The sequence below is a fragment of the Meles meles genome, chromosome 16 (assembly GCF_922984935.1).
Source record: "Meles meles chromosome 16, mMelMel3.1 paternal haplotype, whole genome shotgun sequence".
NCBI classification, from domain to species: Eukaryota; Metazoa; Chordata; class Mammalia; order Carnivora; family Mustelidae; genus Meles; species Meles meles.
This window is the reverse complement of record NC_060081.1, coordinates 37,081,746-37,101,512: the sequence shown is the minus strand read 5'-3', so window position 1 is coordinate 37,101,512 and position 19,767 is coordinate 37,081,746. Positions and strand designations below refer to the sequence as shown.

At 38.7% G+C, this 19,767-nt stretch overlaps 1 protein-coding gene across 1 annotated transcript in view; it reads left to right on the top strand.

Moving 5' to 3' along the window:
* The window catches only part of KIZ (kizuna centrosomal protein), a 128,532-nt gene that overhangs the window by 25,892 nt on the left and 82,873 nt on the right, over positions 1 to 19,767 (top strand).

Below are 19,767 nucleotides of genomic sequence, written 5' to 3'. Positions count from 1 at the left end.
ACTTATATATTCTCTTAAGAGAATTAGTAATTGGTCTACTCATTCCCCAAACTTGTTACCAGTATTAGTTTACTTAGCGAACTTTTGTTTCTTGGTTAACAGCAAAAAGACAAATTTCAAGTCCTCATTTGAATCCTCACAGATTTTACTATAACTTAATAATCCTTTTCCTGTATTATACATTGCACTTTTTTAGTTTTGTTTTGGGGGTAAACTCTAATTCTGTTGGTCTTGAGGCATGTTCTCGTTGCTCAGTTTCTTTTTTTAAAAAAGATTTTATTAATTTATTTGACAGAGAGAGATCACAAGTAGGCAGAGAGGCAGTCAGAGAGAAAGGGGGAAGCAGGCTCCCTGCTGAGCAGAGAGCCCGATGTGGGGCTCGATCCCAGGACCCCGAGATCATAACCTGAGCTGAAGGCAGAGGCTTAACCCACTGAGCCACCCAAGCGCCCCTCTAGTTGCTCAGTTTTTCTTATGAGTGGTGACCAAAGAATATACATAAAAACACATTATACCATGAGAGATGGAGATGGCATTTGTGAGTATAAATTTGAGTATAAATTTGGGGTTGTGAAGTTTCTTTGAACTATTGTCCTATGAAACATCTTCTACTGAAAGTAGAAGTGAACTGGATACTTCACAGCAGGATTATACTGTGCATGGCCTGGCTGGAGAGACATGGAGGACCAGGAAATTTCATCATAGGGCGTAAGTTCAAATTGGGGAGTTCCAGTTCACCATTGTAAACCTTCCTGCAAGGGTCATATGGAGAAATGGTTACGCAGGATGTTATTGTACTTCTGATACTAATAATAACAATGGGTAATGATCATTGCACACTTATTCTGTGCCAGCTGCTAGATGAAGCACTTTATATTCATCAGTTCATTTAATCTTCTCAACAATTCTGGAAGTAGATGCTGTTGTTGTCTTCATTTTATGGGAAGGCTCAGAGAGGTTAATTAACTTGCCTAAGACTACACAGTGAGGTGGAGCCAGAACTCAAAACCAGACCATTTTGCTTTGGCATCCATGCTATTAGCTATCTTGCTGCCCTGTCATCCAGGTTGGTGTGGGTGAGATGCTCTTCCAAAGTTGGGAGAAATTCCTGATCCAGATGAAAACAGCCTAGCCACATCACGCAAAATATTTCAGTTACCCATTTAGATGCTGTATCTCTACCTAACTTTGGGAGAGTAAAATGGTCTCAATATTCTGTATCAGGTGAGCCAAGGAAGGTGGAGTGCCTGTCTCTGAACTGTTCATGTTTCCATTAAAAGGAGCATCTGCTTGAGTTGGTTTGGTGGAGCTCTATTGAAGAAAAACTTCCAAGTCAGAAGACAGATGTGCACCCGGTGCCGTGTTGGAGCCGTGTCAGGAGAGGCGGTGGAGCTGTGGTTGGGAGCAGCCCTGCTGCAGGGGAGGCACCAGACAGGGAAGGCACCCCCATGTTCACAGTGGGAATGGTTCCACTCCCAGAGGGCAGACTGCAGCTCCTGGGATCTGAGCAGTTTTTATAAGACCAAGGCAGCCACTGTGGGGCCTGGGCTCATCTCCAAGGGGTAAAGTGACCAGTGTCATGGAGGAGACACACGATTGAAATAAACTTCATGGCAAGGGGAAAGGCATCATGAGACTATCCCGAAGTGCCCATATTTAAAGAGGAAATAACTTAGGTTGGAATCTCCTGGAACCAGATCCTGAGATAAGGATTGGAATGTAGGTGGATTATTTGGGAGGTGGTCCCAAGAACCTCAGATAGAGGAGAGAAGAAAGCCACATGGCTAGTGGTATGTGACTGAGTAGGTTATCACTATGAGCAACTGGAACTTGGTCCCATCAGTGAAGCTTGGAAGACTGTGTTGCATACACCTCAATGTCCTCACACCTGAGGGATTGGTTTATTCCTTAATGCTTCTCTGTCACTGACTGAATGTGTCTGGCTCCTCTCCTGGCTGCTGTACTGCAGTGAGGGGAGGTCCCAGCCCAGGAGGAGCTGTGGGCATGTACTAGGATGGTGAAGTTCCTGTGGAAATGAGTCTGGCCCTGCCATATAACTGCTACTGGAAAGAGCAGTGCGGGGAAGGGGATAAAAGGGTTGGGTTATTGCTCTAAGTTATCTATATAAGCCCCAATTTCTTATCCTTAGGGGCCCACAGTGCTTCGTTCACTGGCAGTCTCCATGAACCACTGCCCAATTAGAAAGAGTGCAAGAATCTCTCTAAAGTAGGGCACTGAGTGCTTGCCCAGGTTTGTTGTACCTTGCTTGGGATAGTGACCCATCCTCAGCTCTTGCCATGATCAAAGTCGTGACTTTATTTGACCTAGGGCAAGGACAAGTCCAAAGGTTTTCAGCTGGACCTGAATAGTTTTTGATCTGAATAGTTTTTTTATTTGTATGTGTTTCTAGTCATAAAACAATTAACAATTAAACCGAATTACACAAATAGTTTTTTCAAATCCTGGCCCTAAAACTAGATATGCAGATCTTTTTTCAGGAGAGCCTAGAAATGCTCTTCTCTCTAGGCTTACTAGACTATGAGCTCCTGCACGTTGGGGTCTAGACCCCATCCACTGCTCTACCTAGTGAGTGGTAGCAGCCTGCCAGTCCACAGTGAGAAACAGGAGAGAGACAATTCTCCTTGCATAAGATGTGTGCCCCATTCCACTGGATTTCAAAGGCAGGTAAAGTTTGAACTCTCCATATCCTGCTTTCTTTTGAGGATACCTCCCAAGTGGGCAGTATGGCTCAGATTAACACTTACATTGGTCTTACTTTCAGGTGCTGTTCTAAGAATTTATATTATATGTCTATAAATATATGTGAATATACAGACATACACATACTCATTACAAACCTTACAAAGTAAGGTTTTTTTTTTAAGATTTTTAATTTTATTTATTTGACAGAGAGAGAGAGAGATCTCAAGTGGGCAGAGAGGCAGGCAGAGGGGGAGGGGGGAACAGGCACCCTGCTGAGCAGAGAGCCCAATACGGGGCTCGATCCCAGGCCCCGAGATCGTGACCTGAGCTGAAGGCAGAGACTTTAATCCACTGCACCACCCAGGCAGCCCAAGATTTATTTTTATACCCATTTTACAGGTTAGGAGATGGAGACCCCAAAAAATTAAGGATCGCTTAACTGGTTAGTGGCAGAGCCTTAACTAATAAATATATCAACTTGCTTCTCAGTTACTAGAAGAAAGGTTTCACTTAGGACAATGGGGGAAAAAAGCCTCTCTGGAAGGGACTTAGCCTCTTTCTCACAGTCAAGAATGAAAATAACCATATTTTTAAACTCTCCTTTTGTGGAGACATTTGGCTATACAACTATCTTCCTTTGCTCTCTCTGTGGTATAATTATGTGACAAGTGTGTTATATGTCAAAGGCTTTTACAAGTAAGAAAAGTGCACCTATATGTACATATTTTGCAGTGGAGTGATAGAGAAAAGAAAAAGTAAAGGAAACAGGGAGAAGGAAACATAAGTTGACTTAGCAAGAGGAAGATAAATTTTGTGGAAAACACTGTTTCTTTTCTCCCTTTCATAGTACAAGGGATTATAGAAATCTCCACAGGAGAACAAATATTGACTTCTTATTCTTTAAAAGATTTTCCAAACTTCATATACTTACATTCTATGAAATTCTGTGTTATTAGAAAAAATAGTCTTTTTCATGTAGTCTGAAAAAAATGAGTCAGTGCTAGAACTTTTTTGAAAAGGAACCTGACAATAATTATCACAATTAAATATATAGTTGACCCTTGAACAACATGGGTTTGAGTTGTACGAGTCCACTTATATGCAGATTTTTAAAAATAAATTTATGTACAGTACTATAAATGTAGTTTCCTTATGATTTTCTTTTCTCTGGCTTGTGTTATTTTAGCAATACAGTGTATAACACATGTAACATACAAAAATATGTGTTAATCTACTGTTTATGTTATAGAAAAGGCGTCTGGTCAGTAGTCAGTCAATATTAGTTTAGTGTTAGTAGTCTGGTAGTCTAGTCTAGTAGTCTAGTCAGTACTAGTAGTTAAAGTTTTGAGTGAGTCAGAAGTTATGTACAGATTTTTGACTGTGCAGGGGGTTGGCTGTACACAGATGCTTTTTGCCAGCCATCCAACTTTTGGTAATCTATCCTCAAGAAACAGAAGCTCCAGGGGCCCTTGGGTGACTCAGCTGGTTAAACATCTGACTAGTGATTTCTGCTCAGGTCATGATCTCATGGGTCGTGGGATTCAGCCCCGAGTTGGCCTCTGTGCTCAGCAAGGAATCTGCTTAAAATCTCTCTCTCCCTCCTCTTCTGCCTCTCCCACACTGCTTGCACTTGTGCACGCATGCACTCTCTCTCTCAAATGAGTTAATTAAAAAAAGAAATAGAAGCTCTAGCTCATTTAATAATGCTAATACAGGTTAAAAAAAAAAAAAAGGTTGAGGAAGGGATGAGCGTTTTAGGAAGAAAGACCCTGCCTGTGGATGGGATTGCTCTTTTAATTGTAGTGTGTGAGTTGCCTCTGTCCTCACTCACATCTCTCAAAATTAGAAACAGGAGGTGGCACTCTGCCCTTCTGATGTAGTACTGCACATTTTTTTGGAACAGGAACCTCTAAGAAACACAGTTATATCTTGAGCCACCCTGTATGGGCAAATACAGGGCATATTAAGAAAGGGCTGTTGTAGGTGGTGGGTGATGGGGAGGGCACGTTTTGCATGGAGCACTGGGTGTTGTGCAAAAAGAATGAATACTGTTACGCTGAAAAAAAAAATAAATAAATAAAAAGGGAAAAAAAAAAAAAAAAAAGAAAGGGCTGTTGTCTTGATATTCTCAGGTACTTCTTAAGCTTCTCTTCTTGAAAGCCATTGCTTTGTACTGTTTTATTCAAGGCACTTGTGTAGGCCTGTGGATAATGAGGGAAAGGATGGTGCTGGTGTGTGTGTTTATTTTTTGAAGATCACCGATTGGTATCATTTAGGAATGCTAAATTTTGGTTGAAGTTTCTGTCTGCTTTTCTCCTACTTTTTCCATTTACCGTACATAGGACTTGATTTTAGGCAGAGGTTCCATTTAGAGTCTATTTCAGTAGGTCTGATTTTGTACTGGTTGAGTTTAGTAGGAAATTAGTTGTAGACTTATAATTTATTATTAGAGATTTTTGTATTTGTTTTTCAAAAAAGCTGTGGTTCAGGAACACAGTTTGAGTCTCACTGATTTCATTTAGAGTATTGTAGCACAAGAGATGGGCATTGGAGTCTTCCTGTGAAGGTCTGAATCTTGTGATCAAGAGCAAATTGTTCAACCTTGCTAACTAAATCCTATAAGAGCAGGGAAATAGTAATCGTTGTTTTGAGGATGAAAAAAGGTAATGAATATAAATCTGCTTGACACCCAATAAGTGCTTGACAAATGTTCACTGATCCTGCTACCGCTCTCACCATTGTCCCCATCATCTCCATCTTTGGTCTCCACCAGGCTAGCCATTCTTTTGTAGTGACTTCTTGCCACTTATCTAGGATGCTGAAGACACCAGATCTGGGGATGTCTCGAGAGGCTACCTATGAATTAAAGAAATGGGACATAAAGACACTGGGTGATGACAGCTTGTAACCAATTGATGTTGTAGTAGTGATTTACCCAACAAAATTATTTACAGAACATACCTTTGAAGCCCAAATTTAATGGATCCATTTTAATATTAAGACAATTCCAACAACTACTATATTTAATGGCTAGAGATGCCTCTTTGTGGCCTGTTATAAAAATTTGATTGTGTCTATAATTTATCACAGTGGCAAAATGAAAGAAGTGGTAAGTGTTGGCATGATGTCTTAGGTCAGGTGACCACAACAAAATGTCACAGACTGAGAGCTTAAATAATAGAAATTTATTTTCAGGTGCCTGGGTGACTCAGTTGTTGGGCGTCTGCCTTCGGCTCAGGTCACGATCCCAGGCACCTGGAAAAGAGCCCTGCATTGGGCTCCTGCTCGGTGGAGATCCTGCTTTACTCTCTCCCTGCCTGTGTTCCCTCTCTCATTGTCTCTCTCTCTGTCAAAAAATAAATAAAATCTTTAAAAAAATTATTTTTTCACAGTTCTGGAAGCTGAAAGTCTAGGGGCAGGGTGCCAGCAGAGTTGGTTTCTGATAGGGCCTCTGTTTCTTTGGGTTGCAGATGACTGCCCCTTTTCTGTGTCCTCACATAGCCTCTCTACTTTGTGCATTTGTGTGGAGAAAGATCTCTGGTATCTCCTCCTCTTATGAGGACACATCCTATTGGATTAGTGCCCCGGCCTTAGGAACTCATTTAACCTTAATCACCCTTACCTTAAAGGTCCTATCTTTGAATAGTCACACTGGGAATTAGGGCTTCAACATAAGAATTTGCGGAGGGGGACATGCAATTCTGTTTATAACACATAGTAAAGTAAAATAGTTCCCTCAGGATTGTTCTTTGTACATTTTTAAAAAGATTTTATTTGAGAGAGTGAGTAAGAGAGAAAGCATATGAGCAGGGGCAGAGGTTCAGGGAGAAGCAGTTTCCTCTGCTGAGCAGGCAACCCAACATGGGACTTGATCCCAGTACCCTGGGATTGTGACCTGAGCCTTAGTCAGATGCTTAACCAACTGAGCCACCCAGGAGCCCCTGTATGTAAATTTTTATTAAGGGATTTAAAAAAAAATCTCAGTGTGACTGGGACGCCTGGGTGGCTCAGTCAGGTAAGTGCCTGCCTTTGACTCAGGTCATGATCCCAGGGTCCTGGGATTAAGTTTCGTGTCTGGCTCCTTGCTCCTCAGGGAACCTGCTTCTCCCTCTGCCTGCTGATCCCCCTGCTTGTGGGCTCGCGCTCTCCCTCTCTCTCTGACAAATGAATAAATATAATCTTCAAAAAGAAATCCCATTGTGGAGTGCCTGGGTGGCTCAGTGGGTTAAGCCTCTGCCTTCGGCTCAGGTCATGGTCTCGGGGTCCTGGGATGGAGCCCCGCATCAGGCTCTCTGCTCAGCAGGGAGCCTGCTTACCCTCTCCGCTCCCCAGCCACCCAGTGCTTTGCCTACTTGTGGTCTCTCTCTTTCTCTCTGTCAAATAAATAAAATCTTTTTTAAAAATCTCGTTATGACTTAAAGACTTGCTTACATAGAAATTAAAAGTATCGGGATGCCTGGGTGGCTCAGTTGGTTGAGCGGCTGCCTTCGGCTCAGGTGATGATCCTAGCGTCCTGGGATCGAGTCCCACATCGGGCTCCTTGCTCGGCAGGGAGCCTGCTTCGCCCTCTGCCTCTGCCTGCCACTCTGTCTGCCTGTGCTCTCTCTCTCTCTCTGACTAATAAATAAATAAAATCTTAAAAAAAAAAAGAAATTAAAAGTATCACTGTACTGTGTGAAAGCTGGAAATTGGTCTGATAGCTCCATTTCCATTCTGCATTCATCCTGATACTTCTCAGTTGCCCCATCTGTGAAAAAAATAATAATATAGTAAGAAAAAAATTAAAATTTTCTCAGCATTTTATAAGATGTGAAGTATAACATAAATATATTTTTAAGTACAATAATGGTTAAGATCTACCTGCTTTGACTACTGTATTTAGTAATTATTAACTAAGTCATCATTATAATAATTCATTAAAATTTTTTAATTTAAAATTGAACTTAGTTAACATGTGGTATATTATTAGTTTTGGGGGTAGAATTAATGTGATTTATCAGTTGCACATGACACCCAGTGTTCATTCCATCAAGTGCCCTCCTTAATGCCCATCACCTAGTTACCCCATCCCCACCCACCTCCCCTCCAACAACCCTATTATGGTTTGCCTTCCTGTTTTAATCTTACTTTATTTTTCATCATTACAATAATTCTAAAGTTGTCGATCTCTCCCTGTATATGTCCCCTCCTGTTACCCCCAGTAAAGATGAAGTCCTGGTTTAAAAGTTACCTACTGGGGCACCTGGGTGGCTCAGTGGGTTAAAGCCTCTGCCTTCGGCTCAGGTCATGATCCTGGGGTCCTGGGATCGAGCCCCACATCGGGCTCTCTGCTCCGCGGGGAGCCTCCTTCCTCCTCTCTCTCTGCCTGCCTCTCTGCCTAGTTGTGATTTCTCTCTGTCAAATAAATAAAATATTAAAAAAAAAAGTTACCTACTGTTCACTCATGAGTATTTTCAGCCATGTTCATTTGCTTTGCTATCACTTTCTGCAACTCCTAAAGTTTTTAGAGAAACTACAGGTGTATAGCTGTGTCGGGGAAAAGGAAGAACTGAACTGAAATCCTGAATTAGAAGTTTACCTCAAGCACTGAGCTACAGAAAGTAATAGGAAGGCAGAGAAACATTGATCATTATGTCAGATCCTTAAATACTGATACACGCCCCTACTTTTGGCAATAATGTCTATCTCTCAAAAACTTTTCAGTTCCTAATATTATTCCAGTGTCAACAATAATGTGAAGCACGGCATTCTCTCCAGCTTCTCTGGCTTAGAAAATGCTTGTGAGACACATAACAATGTCAGAATTTTAAGATTAAAGACCACCCTATTTCCTGTTGCTAAGCAAACAAAATGACAGACTATTTTAAAAAAGAGAAGAGGCACCTGTCTCACTGCCTGATCTCAGCGAACGGGAAAGCTGCCAACATGCAGAAAAACAGCTTGTATTTTACTGGAGCCACTATTTTACTTTGCAAATGCTGAGCCAGTTCAAATGTAAGGTTGCCTAATAGCAAGCAGCAGTTAATTTTTACAGGTTTCTTGTAATTTTTTTTGTTAGAAAAGTTTACATAATTGCTGGTAGAAATGTAAAATGGTGCAGTAGATAAGTGGTTGCCCAGGGCTGGGGGCTGGTCAGGGAGGATGGGAAGTGATTGCTAAAGGGTACAGGGTTTCTTTTGGGAATGATGAAATGTTCTAAAATTGATTGTGATGGCTGTACACCTGTGATTATATGGAAACCCCTGAATTGTATACTTTAATAAAAGGATGAGTTTTATGGTCTGTGAATTATAGCTCAATAAACTTATTTTTAACACTTTAGGTCAAGTTAAATTTGTTAAATTGGAAAAAGGAACAGTTGAGCAGAGGAATAATGTTCATTTTCCTGGCATAATCCGACACAAACACATTTTGGTTAGTTTCTTTTTCCTATGTTAGATTTATCTTTTTGTAGGTATAAGCATACTGAATATATAATTTTGGATTTTTTTTTCACTTTTCATATCTAAGCATTTCCTTGTTACACCATAGTCTTCATTTACCTCATTTTTGTGACTTCATAATCTTGCCCTATTTTATGCAGTTTGTTTCTTACTTTTCATGATTGTAAATATGCTGCAAATGAACTTGTCACATAGCTTTTTTTTTTTTTTTTCCTATTAGGCTTACTTCCTTAAGGAGTTTACCTGTAAAATTACAGAATCAAAGGCAATAAAGGTGTTTAGGACTTTGATGCTGGATTCTTTCCTGTTTGCTATCAGAGGATTTTGCCTACATATTTTGCTACCAACAATATAGGAATTTCTATTTCATATAACCTTCATCAATACTGGGGATTTTTTTAATTGTTATTTTTGTTTTATTTATTTTTTAATTGAAATATATTTGACATATAATATTTTATACATTTAAGGTATATAACAGGTTAATTTGATACATTTATATATTGTAATATGATTGCCGTTGTGATAATTAGCACCTTTCTGTCATTACGTAATTACCATTTCCTTTCAGTGGTTGGGATAATTGAGTTCTAGTCTCTGAGCAAGTTTGATGATTATAATATAGTCTATATTCACTATATTGTATATTAGGTCTCTAGGACTTATTTACTACTCATTGCATGTTTGTACCCTTAAATGGTTTCCTCAACACCCCACATCCCAGGGGTTATTTTTTAAGTAAACTTTTTATTCTAGAATAATTTTAAATTTGCAGAAAAGTTAGAGACAGTACAGTTTCCTTGGATCCTTCACCCAGTTCACACAGTTGTCAACACCTACATTACAGTGCCACATTTATCAAATCTAAAAAACCTACTTAGGTATATTATTATTAACCAAACTCCAGACTTCATCATATTTCACCAGTTTTCCCATCACTGTCCTTTTTCTGTTCTAGGACAAAACCCAGAATTGGGTATAATAATTTTAATTTCTGCTTGATAGTGGGAAGATTGGGAGTTAACTCCCATCCCAATAAACTTGCTTTATCAGAATATTATTCCTGTTACTGAAAAACTAGAAGCATACTTCTGTGGTCTTCCTGCCAAAAATGCATAATCCGAACATGAACATGAGGAAACATCAGTCAAACAAACGTTGAGAGACAGTCTGCAAAGTAGCCAACCTGTATTCTTAAAAAATGTCAAGGTCAAGAATGACAAAGACTAAAGAGCTGTTCCAGATTAAAGGAGACTTAAGAAACCTGACTCTAGATTGGATCCTGAACCTAGGAGAAAATGTAGCTATATAAAGACATTATTAGTCCAAGTGACAAAAAAAATTTTTTTAAAGATTTTATTTATTTATTTGAGAGAGAGACAGTGAGAGAGAGCATGAGAGGCGAGAAGGTCAGAGGGAGAAGCAGACTCCCCATGGAGCTGGGAGCCCGATGCAAGACTCCATCCCAGGACTCCGGGACCGTGACCTGAGCCGAAGGCAGTTGCTTAACCAACTGAGCCACCCAGGTACCCCCAAGTGACAAAATTTGAATGTGGTCTGTGGGATAGAAAATAGCATTTTATCAATGTTAAGTTCATTGAAGGAGGATGTCCCTATGCTTAGGAAATACTGAATTGCTTGGGGGAGAGGGGCCATGTATCTCCAATTTATCCTCAGATGGTTCAGGAAAAAATTGTGCATGTGTGTGTCTGTGTGTGTATAAACATTCACATATATGTAGAGGGAGAGAGAATGATAAATGAGAAAAATGTAAACAATTGATAAATCTAGTTAAAAGATATAAGGGGAGTTTTTTTTTTTATGATTCCTGCAACATTGAAATTATATCAGAAACTTAACCTTCCTCCCCCCAAAAACAACAATTAGAGATATAGAAGCAAAAACTTCCTATTGGGTCTCAACAGATCCTCAAATGTAAGTTGTCTCTTTTGGTCCTACAGGTGAACAGATGCACCAACCCACAGATTTTGATTTTATGCATAATTAAGGGCCACCTTTTCATAACTCCTGATTTATTATAGGCTACTAAAATGCAGTGTTCTTATTAATATCAGTAATTAGTATATTTGTTGAGGACCCACAGTTCCATATTCCAAAAAGTCTGGAATGCTTGACGAAATTGGCACTTTATAACCATTTGCTATTGTAGAGATTTATAATTTCTCCTGTGTTTAGGAAGTACCCTTTATTAACAATGCTATCTTGAATTGTTATTGTTGCTGTTTTTCACTTACTATGGTTCTAGAAGCATTTACTCTAAGTTAAGTCATGATTACATGCTGCTTTTGTTGATTGTGTAGGTCACTATTTAGATATTGCAGTTTCTTTCCGTTTCTTGGCTCTTGGGGTTCTTTGTTCAGTGGGAATGGACTTGGAGTCTTTGGCCTCTTAGTAGGTTAGAGGACTTAGAGAATTACCGGTTGAAAGGGTTAGTCAGGGGCACTTCCTTCGGCCCTCCTTAGGTGGCTTTCTCATCTCTATGACTTGCCCACTCCTTTACTTTACATTTTGGCCTTTATCAGACCAATGAAGAGGGAGGTGTGTACTCCCTGTGTTGGGTTAATAATCACTCGAATATTGATTGGTTCATTAACGCTCCCTAAGTGGGTCTTGAAAGTGAAAAATCAAAGGCCTCCCCAATTCACAAGTCTGATCATTGATTTGTCCCAAGTTTCACTAAGTGGCCTCAGCATATGGCCAGCTAAAGTTCTTCACAGTAGTCCATCACTTGAAGCCATGTATTTGAAAACGTTTTTTGAACACATGAAAAATGATAGTAGTTGTTAGATTAAGACAATGGAAATAGGTGATTTTCACCTGTTTTAAAATTTGTCTTTCTTCTTATATAAGCTTCTCAATTACAAAAGGAATAGAAGACACAAATATTTATGTCACTGAATCAGGATGTTGATTACTATAATTTTGCTGTTTAACCAACATGGCACAATGAAACATTCTTAATAATGACATGATGGCCTCTTTGGATGGTGAAATGGCAATATCCTGTAAGTCAGCCTTGACCCAACAATTTCAGTTCTAGAAAGCTGTCTTGTTAATGTACTCCCATGTTTGTCTAGAGGCATACGCTCAATGATAATCACTGTAGCTTGGTTTAGAACGGTAGATGGTGAGAAACAAACCAAGGTCCATCAAAACACAACTGGTTAAATAAATTACGGTATGTTTATAGAATAGGATAATATTCAGCTGCTGAAATTACAATGTAGTCTTGTTTCCGGTCCAACGTATAAGAAATTTGGAAGTCATCGCACCACCCTAAGAAGTAAAAAGCTGAACAAACCACAAAATCAGCAACTCTTCTTAGATCTCTCAGAGAAGTAAGGTTACAGAGCAATCCATTGCCTCTTAATTTGGAGAGACCAACAGGGAATACAGAGAATCACAGTTTTTTAGAGCAGAGCTGAAACCATTACAATAACCAGGGCTAGGTCGCAGAAATGAACTGTAATTGACAAATTGCCAGAGGCTCAGCATAGACAAGCCTGAGATAAAAATTCCAGGGAGATCTAGTCATAGTCCTTCTTTTCCCAGTTTTATGTTTTAACTCCAGAGAGCATTAACAGGTCGGCACAGTGAATATCAGAAAAATCCCTCTGATAATTCAGGGATGGGCAGGGGAAAAGTAACCATTTTTAAATATGTGAGAGAGTTCTGTTCTTAACAAGATCTGCCCTCAGGAGAAACTGACAGAGCCTAAGTGACCTGAGGCAAGGGAAATACCAACCGCAGAAGGCTAGTCTATCTAGCCTTCTATGTGGAGAAAGGGAAATAATCAATTCCAGCCCCTTCTAGCCTTGAACTTTTAGAATTACTCTTTTAAAATGTCTTTAACAAAGTCAGTAGACTGTAGAGGTACAGATATTTCTGGGCTCTGAATTCTGTTCCATTGATATATAGATAGATAGATAGATAGATCTATATCTATATATCTGTATGCCAGTAGAGTCTACAATTACCTTGTTTTGTAGTAAGGTTTGAAAGTGGGAAATATTACGTCTCCAAGTTTGCTCTTTTTTTGGAAAATCGTTTTGCTTATTCTGGACTCCTTGTATTTCCATATGAATTTTAGTGTTAGCTGGCCAATTTCTGTAAAACTGCCAGTTGGAATTTTGATAAAGATTGCATTGAATATATAGATCAATTTGGGAGTCAGATTGGTCATCTTAACAACGTAATTCTTATGTTCCTTGAACACAGAATGTCTTTCCATTTATTTAAGCCTTCTTTAATTTCTTTCATCAGTGTTCTGTAGTTTTCAGTGTACAAGTCTTGCACTTATTTTTATATTTATTCTGGGGTGCCTGGGTGGTTCAGTCATTAAGCGTCTGCCTTCGACTCAAGGTCATGATCTCAGGATCCTGGGTTCAAGCCCCACATCGGGCTCCCTTCTCAATGGGAAGCCTGCTTCTCCCTCTCCCACTCCCCTTGTTTATGTTCCCTCTCTTGCTCTGTCTCTCTCTGTCAAATAAATAAAATCTTTAAAAATAAATAAATAAATAAGTAAGTGTGTTCTGTTTTTTTATGCTATTGTGTATAGAATTGTTTTCTGATTTCAGTTTCAAATAGTTAATTGCTAATATATAGGAATACATTTCTATTTGTATGTTGATCTTGTATCCTGCAACTTGGCTGAACTTATTACCTCTAATTGTTTCTTGGGATTCTTTAGGTTTTTTTTTTATATGAGATCGTGTTATCAGCCAATAGAGATAGTTTTACTTCTTCCTTTGAAATCTAGATGCCTTCCATTTCTTTTTCTTGCCAATACTATTCTGCCTAGAATCTGTATGTCTTGTTAAATAGAAATGGTGAACACAGACATGCTTGTGTTAATCCTAATCTTAGGGAGAAACCTTTTAGTCTTTCACCATTAACTATGATTTTAACTATGTGTTTCCCGTAGATGCACTTTATCATGTTGAGGGAATTCCCTTTTATTCCTAGTTTGTCTAGTGCTTTTTGTCATGAACATGTATTGGATTTTGTCAGATGCTTTTTCTTTGTCTATGGAGATAATCTTTGGGGTTTTTTTCCCCTTTAGTAAGATAGTGTGTTATATTAACTTGATTTTCATACGTTGAACAAACTTTTATTCCTGGCGTAAATCCTACACAGTCATGGTGTATAATTCCTTTATGTGTTGCTGAATTCAGTTCGCTAGTATTTTGTTGAGAATTTTAACATTTAGGGGCACCTGGGTGGCTCAGTGGGTTAAAGCCTCTGCCTTCAGCTCAGGTCATGATCTCAGGGTCCTGGGATTAAGCCCTGCATCAGGCTCTCTGCTCAGCGGGGAGCCTGCTTCTTCCACTCTCTGTCTCTGCCTGCCTGTCTGCCTACTTGTGATCTCTGTCTAATAAATAAATAAAATCTTTTTTTAAAAAAAATTTTTTAACATCTATATTCATAAGAAATATTGGTTTGTAGCTTTTTTTTTTTTGAGACATCTTTGTCTGGTTTTGGTGTTAGGGACTGGCCTCATAGAATGAGTTGAGGAGTATTTCTTCCTTGCCTGTTTTTAGAAGAGTTTTTGAAGGACTGGTGTTAACTCTTGAAACCTCTGGTAGGATTAACCAATGAACCCTTCTGGTCCTGGACTTTTCTTCGTGAGAAATTTTTTTAACTGCTAGTTCAATTTCTTGCTACACTGCTATTCAGATTTTTTCTTTCTTCTTGAGTCAGTTTTAGTAGTGTGTGTCTTTCTAAGAATTTGTCCAGGGGTGTCTGGGTGGCTGGGTGGGTTAAACCTCTGCCTTCTGCTCAGGTCATGATCTCAGGGTCCTGGGATCAAGCCTGCATCAGGCTCTCTGCTCAGCAGGGAGCCTCCTTCCCGCACCCCCTCTGCCTGCTTGTGATCTCTGTCAAATAAATAAACAAAATCTTAAAAAAAAAAAAAAAAGAATTTGTCCAACTCATCTAGGTTGTCTAATTTGTTGGCATATCATTATTCGTAGTAGTCCCTTATAATCCTTTTTATATCTATAAGGTTGGTAACAAAGTACTCAATTTAATTTCTGATTTTGATAGCTAAATTCTTTTTTTCTTTTCTTAGTCTAGCTAGAGGTATGTCACTCTGTTGATCTTTTCAAAGAATCAACTTTTGGTTTTGTTGATTATCACTATTGCTTTTCTCATGTCTAATTTGTTTACTTCTCTGCTGATCTTTATTATTTCCTTCCTTCTGCTTGCTTTGGATCTAATTGGCTCTTCTTTTTTTCTTTTTTTTTTTGAAATATATTATCTATTAGAGAGAGAGAGTGCGTGCACACCCACGTGTACACGTGAGCATGGGAGGGAGCAGAGGGAGAGGGGAAGAGAGAATATCAAGCAGACCGTGCTGAGTGCAGAACCCAACATGGCGCTCAATGCCACGACCTTTGAGCCAAAATCAAGAGTTGGATCCTCAACTGATTGAGCCACCCAGGTGCCCCTTCTTTGTTTAATTTCTTAACATGAAAAGCTAGGCTATTGCTTAGAGTTCTTTCTTCTTTTTAAATATAGGCTTTTACAGCTATGAATTTTCCTCTAAATGCGGCTTCTTGTAGGTCTTAGTATGTTGTATTTTCCTTTTCATTTAACTCAAACTCTTTTCTTATTTGCCTCGTAATTTCTTCTTTGACCCATTTGTTATTTAGGAGTGTGTTTTGTAATTTCCATGCATTTGTGAATTTGCCAAATTTCCTTCTTTTACTGACTTCTAATTTTATTCTATTGTCATTGGAGAACATACTTTAAATTCCTTTAAATGTATTGAGACTTGATTTATTACCTAAAATATGGGTCTATCCAATAGAAAGTTCAATGTGCACATGAGAATATGGATTCTGCTGGTGGTAGGTGGAGGTTTCTGTATACGTCCATTAGGTCTAATTGGTGTATAAGTGTTCAAATCTTCTATTTCCTTGTTGATCTTCTATCTAATTGTCTAGATCATCTGCCTATTTTGTCTGATATTAGTATAACTACTTCAGCTTTCTTTTGGTTACTATCTACATAGTATATTTTTTTCATGAGGCTCTGTTCATATATCATTTTCCTTTCCTGTTATTTCAAACTGTTTGTGTCTTTGAATCTAAAATGAGTCACTTTAGATAGTATATAGTTTGGTCATGGCTTTTTAAAAATCTACTCTGCCAGTCTTTGACTTTAATTGTAGTGTTTAATCCATTTAAATTTAATGTGATTACTAAAAAGGTGGGATTTAGGGGCACCTGGTAGGTCAGTTGTTTAAACATCCAACTCTTTGTTTTTTTTTAATATTCATTTTATTTGTTTATTTATTTTTATTTTATTTTATTAGTGTTCCAAGATTCATTGTTTATGCACCACACCCAGTGCTCCATGCAATACGTGCCCTCCATAATACCCGCCACCAGGCTCCCCCATCGCCCCACCCCCCCAAGAATCCAACTCTTGATTTTGGCTCAGATCATGATCTCGGGGTCCTGAGATTGAGACTCACACTGGGCTGTAAACTCAGTGGAGCATCTTCTTGAGATTCTCTCTCTCTCCCTCTCCTTCTGCCCCTCCACCGACTCACCCTCTTTCCCTCTCTCTCACTCTCAAATAAATAAATAAATCTTAAAAAATAATAATTAAAAGGTAAGATTTGATTCTGCCACTTTGTACTTTGTTTTCTATACATATTTTTTATTCCTTTAATCTTCCATATGGCCTTACTTTGCATTAAACATATATTTTCTAGTGTGCTCTTTTAATTCCCTGTCATTTCTGTTACTGTGGATTTCCTAGTGTTATAATTAATAGCTTATAATAATCTAGTTCAGACTAATACCAACTTACTTTAATAGCTTGCCAAAACTTGGCTGCTGTATACTCCATTCTTTCCCCCCTCCTTTTGTGGTGTAATTGTAGTACAAACTATGTCTTTATATCTTATATGCTGCTCATCCACATATATTTATAATTATTGCTTGATGCAGTTGTCTTTTAAATCATATAGGAGAAAAAAAGAGTTACAAAAATACATTTATCCTACCTTTTATGTTTACCAGTGCAGTTACCCTTATTAGTGTTATTTCTCTCTTTTTTTTTTTTTTTTTTTTTTTGACGGGAAGTTGGATTTATTGGTGGGCATGAGTATGACGGGAAGGGGTAGTGCCAAGGTTCTCATGAGTGCAGAGCCCTCCATTTGTCCAAGGGACCACGGTTAGGGATGTATTTGACCCCACAGCCATCTGGGATAAGCCGCTTTTCAGTCACCATGTCTTCGAATTCATCTGCATTGAACTTAGTAAAGCCCCACTTCTTGGAGATGTGGATCTTCTGGCGGCCAGGGAACTTGAACTTGGCCCTGCGCAGGGCCTCAATCACATGCTCCTTGTTCTGCAGCTTGGTACGGATGGACATGATGACTTGGCCAATGTGCACTCTGGCTACTGTGCCCTGGGGCTTTTATTTATTTATTTGACAGACAGAGATCACAAGTAGGCAGAGAGGCAGGCAGAGAGAGTGGAGGAAGTAGGCCACCTGCTGAGCAGAGAGCCTGATGTGGGGCTTGATTCCAGGACCCTGGGATCATGACCTGAGCCAAAGACAGAGGCTTTAACCCACTGAGCCACCCAGGCGCTCCTATTTCTCTCTTTTTTTTTTCTTTTTTTAGTTTAAGTATAGTTGACACACAATTAGTTACATTGGTTTTTACATTAGTTACATTGGTTTCAGATGTACAACATAGTGATTCAACAACCCCATATATTATGCTATAATCATATCCACAAGTACAGCTACTATCTTTCACTATACAATGCTGTTACAACATAATTGAGTATATTCCCTATACTGAACCTTTCATCCATATGACCTATCCATTCCGTAACTGGAAACCGGTACTTCCCACTGCCCTTCACCCATTTTACCCATCCCTCCATCCCCTTCCTTCTGGCAACTATCAGTTTATACTCTATATTTAAAAATCTATTTCTGCTTTTTAAAAAATTTGTTTGTTGTGCATTTGTTTTTTATATTCCACATATAAGTGAAATCATATGGTATTTGTCTTTCTCTGATTTATTTCACTTAGCATTATACCCTCTAGGTTCTATCAATGATATTTGCAAATGGCAAAATCTAATTTTTTATGGCAAAGTAATATTCCGTAGTGTGTATACACACACACATACACACACACACAGACACACTACATCTTCTTTATCCATTTATCCACACACACCACATCTTCTTTATCTATTATTTATCAATAGACACTTAGGTTGCTTCCTTATCTTGGCTACTGTAAATAATGGTAAAATAAACATAGGGTTGCTATGTTTTTGTTTTCTTTGGGTAAATAACCAGTAGTGGAATTACTGGAGCATATGGAATTTCTATTTTTTAACTTTTGAGGAACTAACATACTATTTTCCACATTGGCTGCACCAATTTACATTTCTACCAACAGTGCACAAGGGTTCGTTTTTCTCCACATCCTCGCCAACACTTGTTGGCGAGGTTTTTGATTGGTTTTTGGTTTTTGATTCTAGCCATTCTGACAGGTATGAGGTGATAACTCATTGTGGTTTTGATTTGCATTTTCCCTGATTATTAGTGATGTTGAGCATCTTTTCATGTATGTGTTGGCCATCTGTATGTCTTCTTTGGAAAAAAATGTCTGTTAGGTCCTCTGCCCATTTTTAAACAGATTATTTGGTTTCTTGGTGTTGAGTTGTAGAAGTTCTTTATATATTTTTTATATTAACCCCTTTACCAGATATATCATTTACAAATCATCTTCACCCATTCAGTAGGTTGCCTTTGTGTTTTATTGATGATTTCCTTTACTGTGCAAAAGCAGGTATGGTCCCAATAGTTCCCTTTTGCTTTTTGTTTACCTTTCCTGAAGAGGCAGAGATACCTAGAAAACTCTTGCTAAGGCTCATGGCAAAGAGATTACTGCCTGTATTTTCTAGAAGTTTTATGGTTTCAGGGAGAGACCGTATATTTGAAGAGAAGCAAACCAAGATTCTATTTCAGTTGTGTGTGTAACATTTTCTCTCTCTTAAAATTTGAGCCTCAGATTTTTCCATCCACAGAAGAGTGACGCAAATACATCTCCCCATCTGTTCTGTAGGGCTCTGTGAACTAAAGGTTATTAAGTACGTAGAGATGCTTTGACCCCTTTAGAAGAAAGGCACTTAACTTCCTCAAGGCTTCATTATTGTTACTTCCAGTTCTACTCCCCACTGTGTGTCCTTGATCAAGCTACTGAACCAATTGCTTCTGTTGCTCCAACACCCCCTGCCTTTTTTCCAGCCCCCTGTCTTTTTAAGGAAGTGCTCATTCAATGCTCATTCTCCCCCCATAGACATGACAGTAAATTTATTATTTCATTTTATTTTATTTAAACTTATTTTATTTAAATTCAGTAAGTTAACATATAGTTAGTTTCAGATGTGGAGATCAGTAATTCATCAGTTGCATATAACATGTCAGTAAATTTAAATTGCTTTACATGTGTTTAAAATTACTTGAAGATATTCAGGAAAATCTGCTGTTATTTGCAGTTTGACTGGCAATTAGGATTATTTTGCACAGATGGAGTATATTTTAATGTAATCCCGAA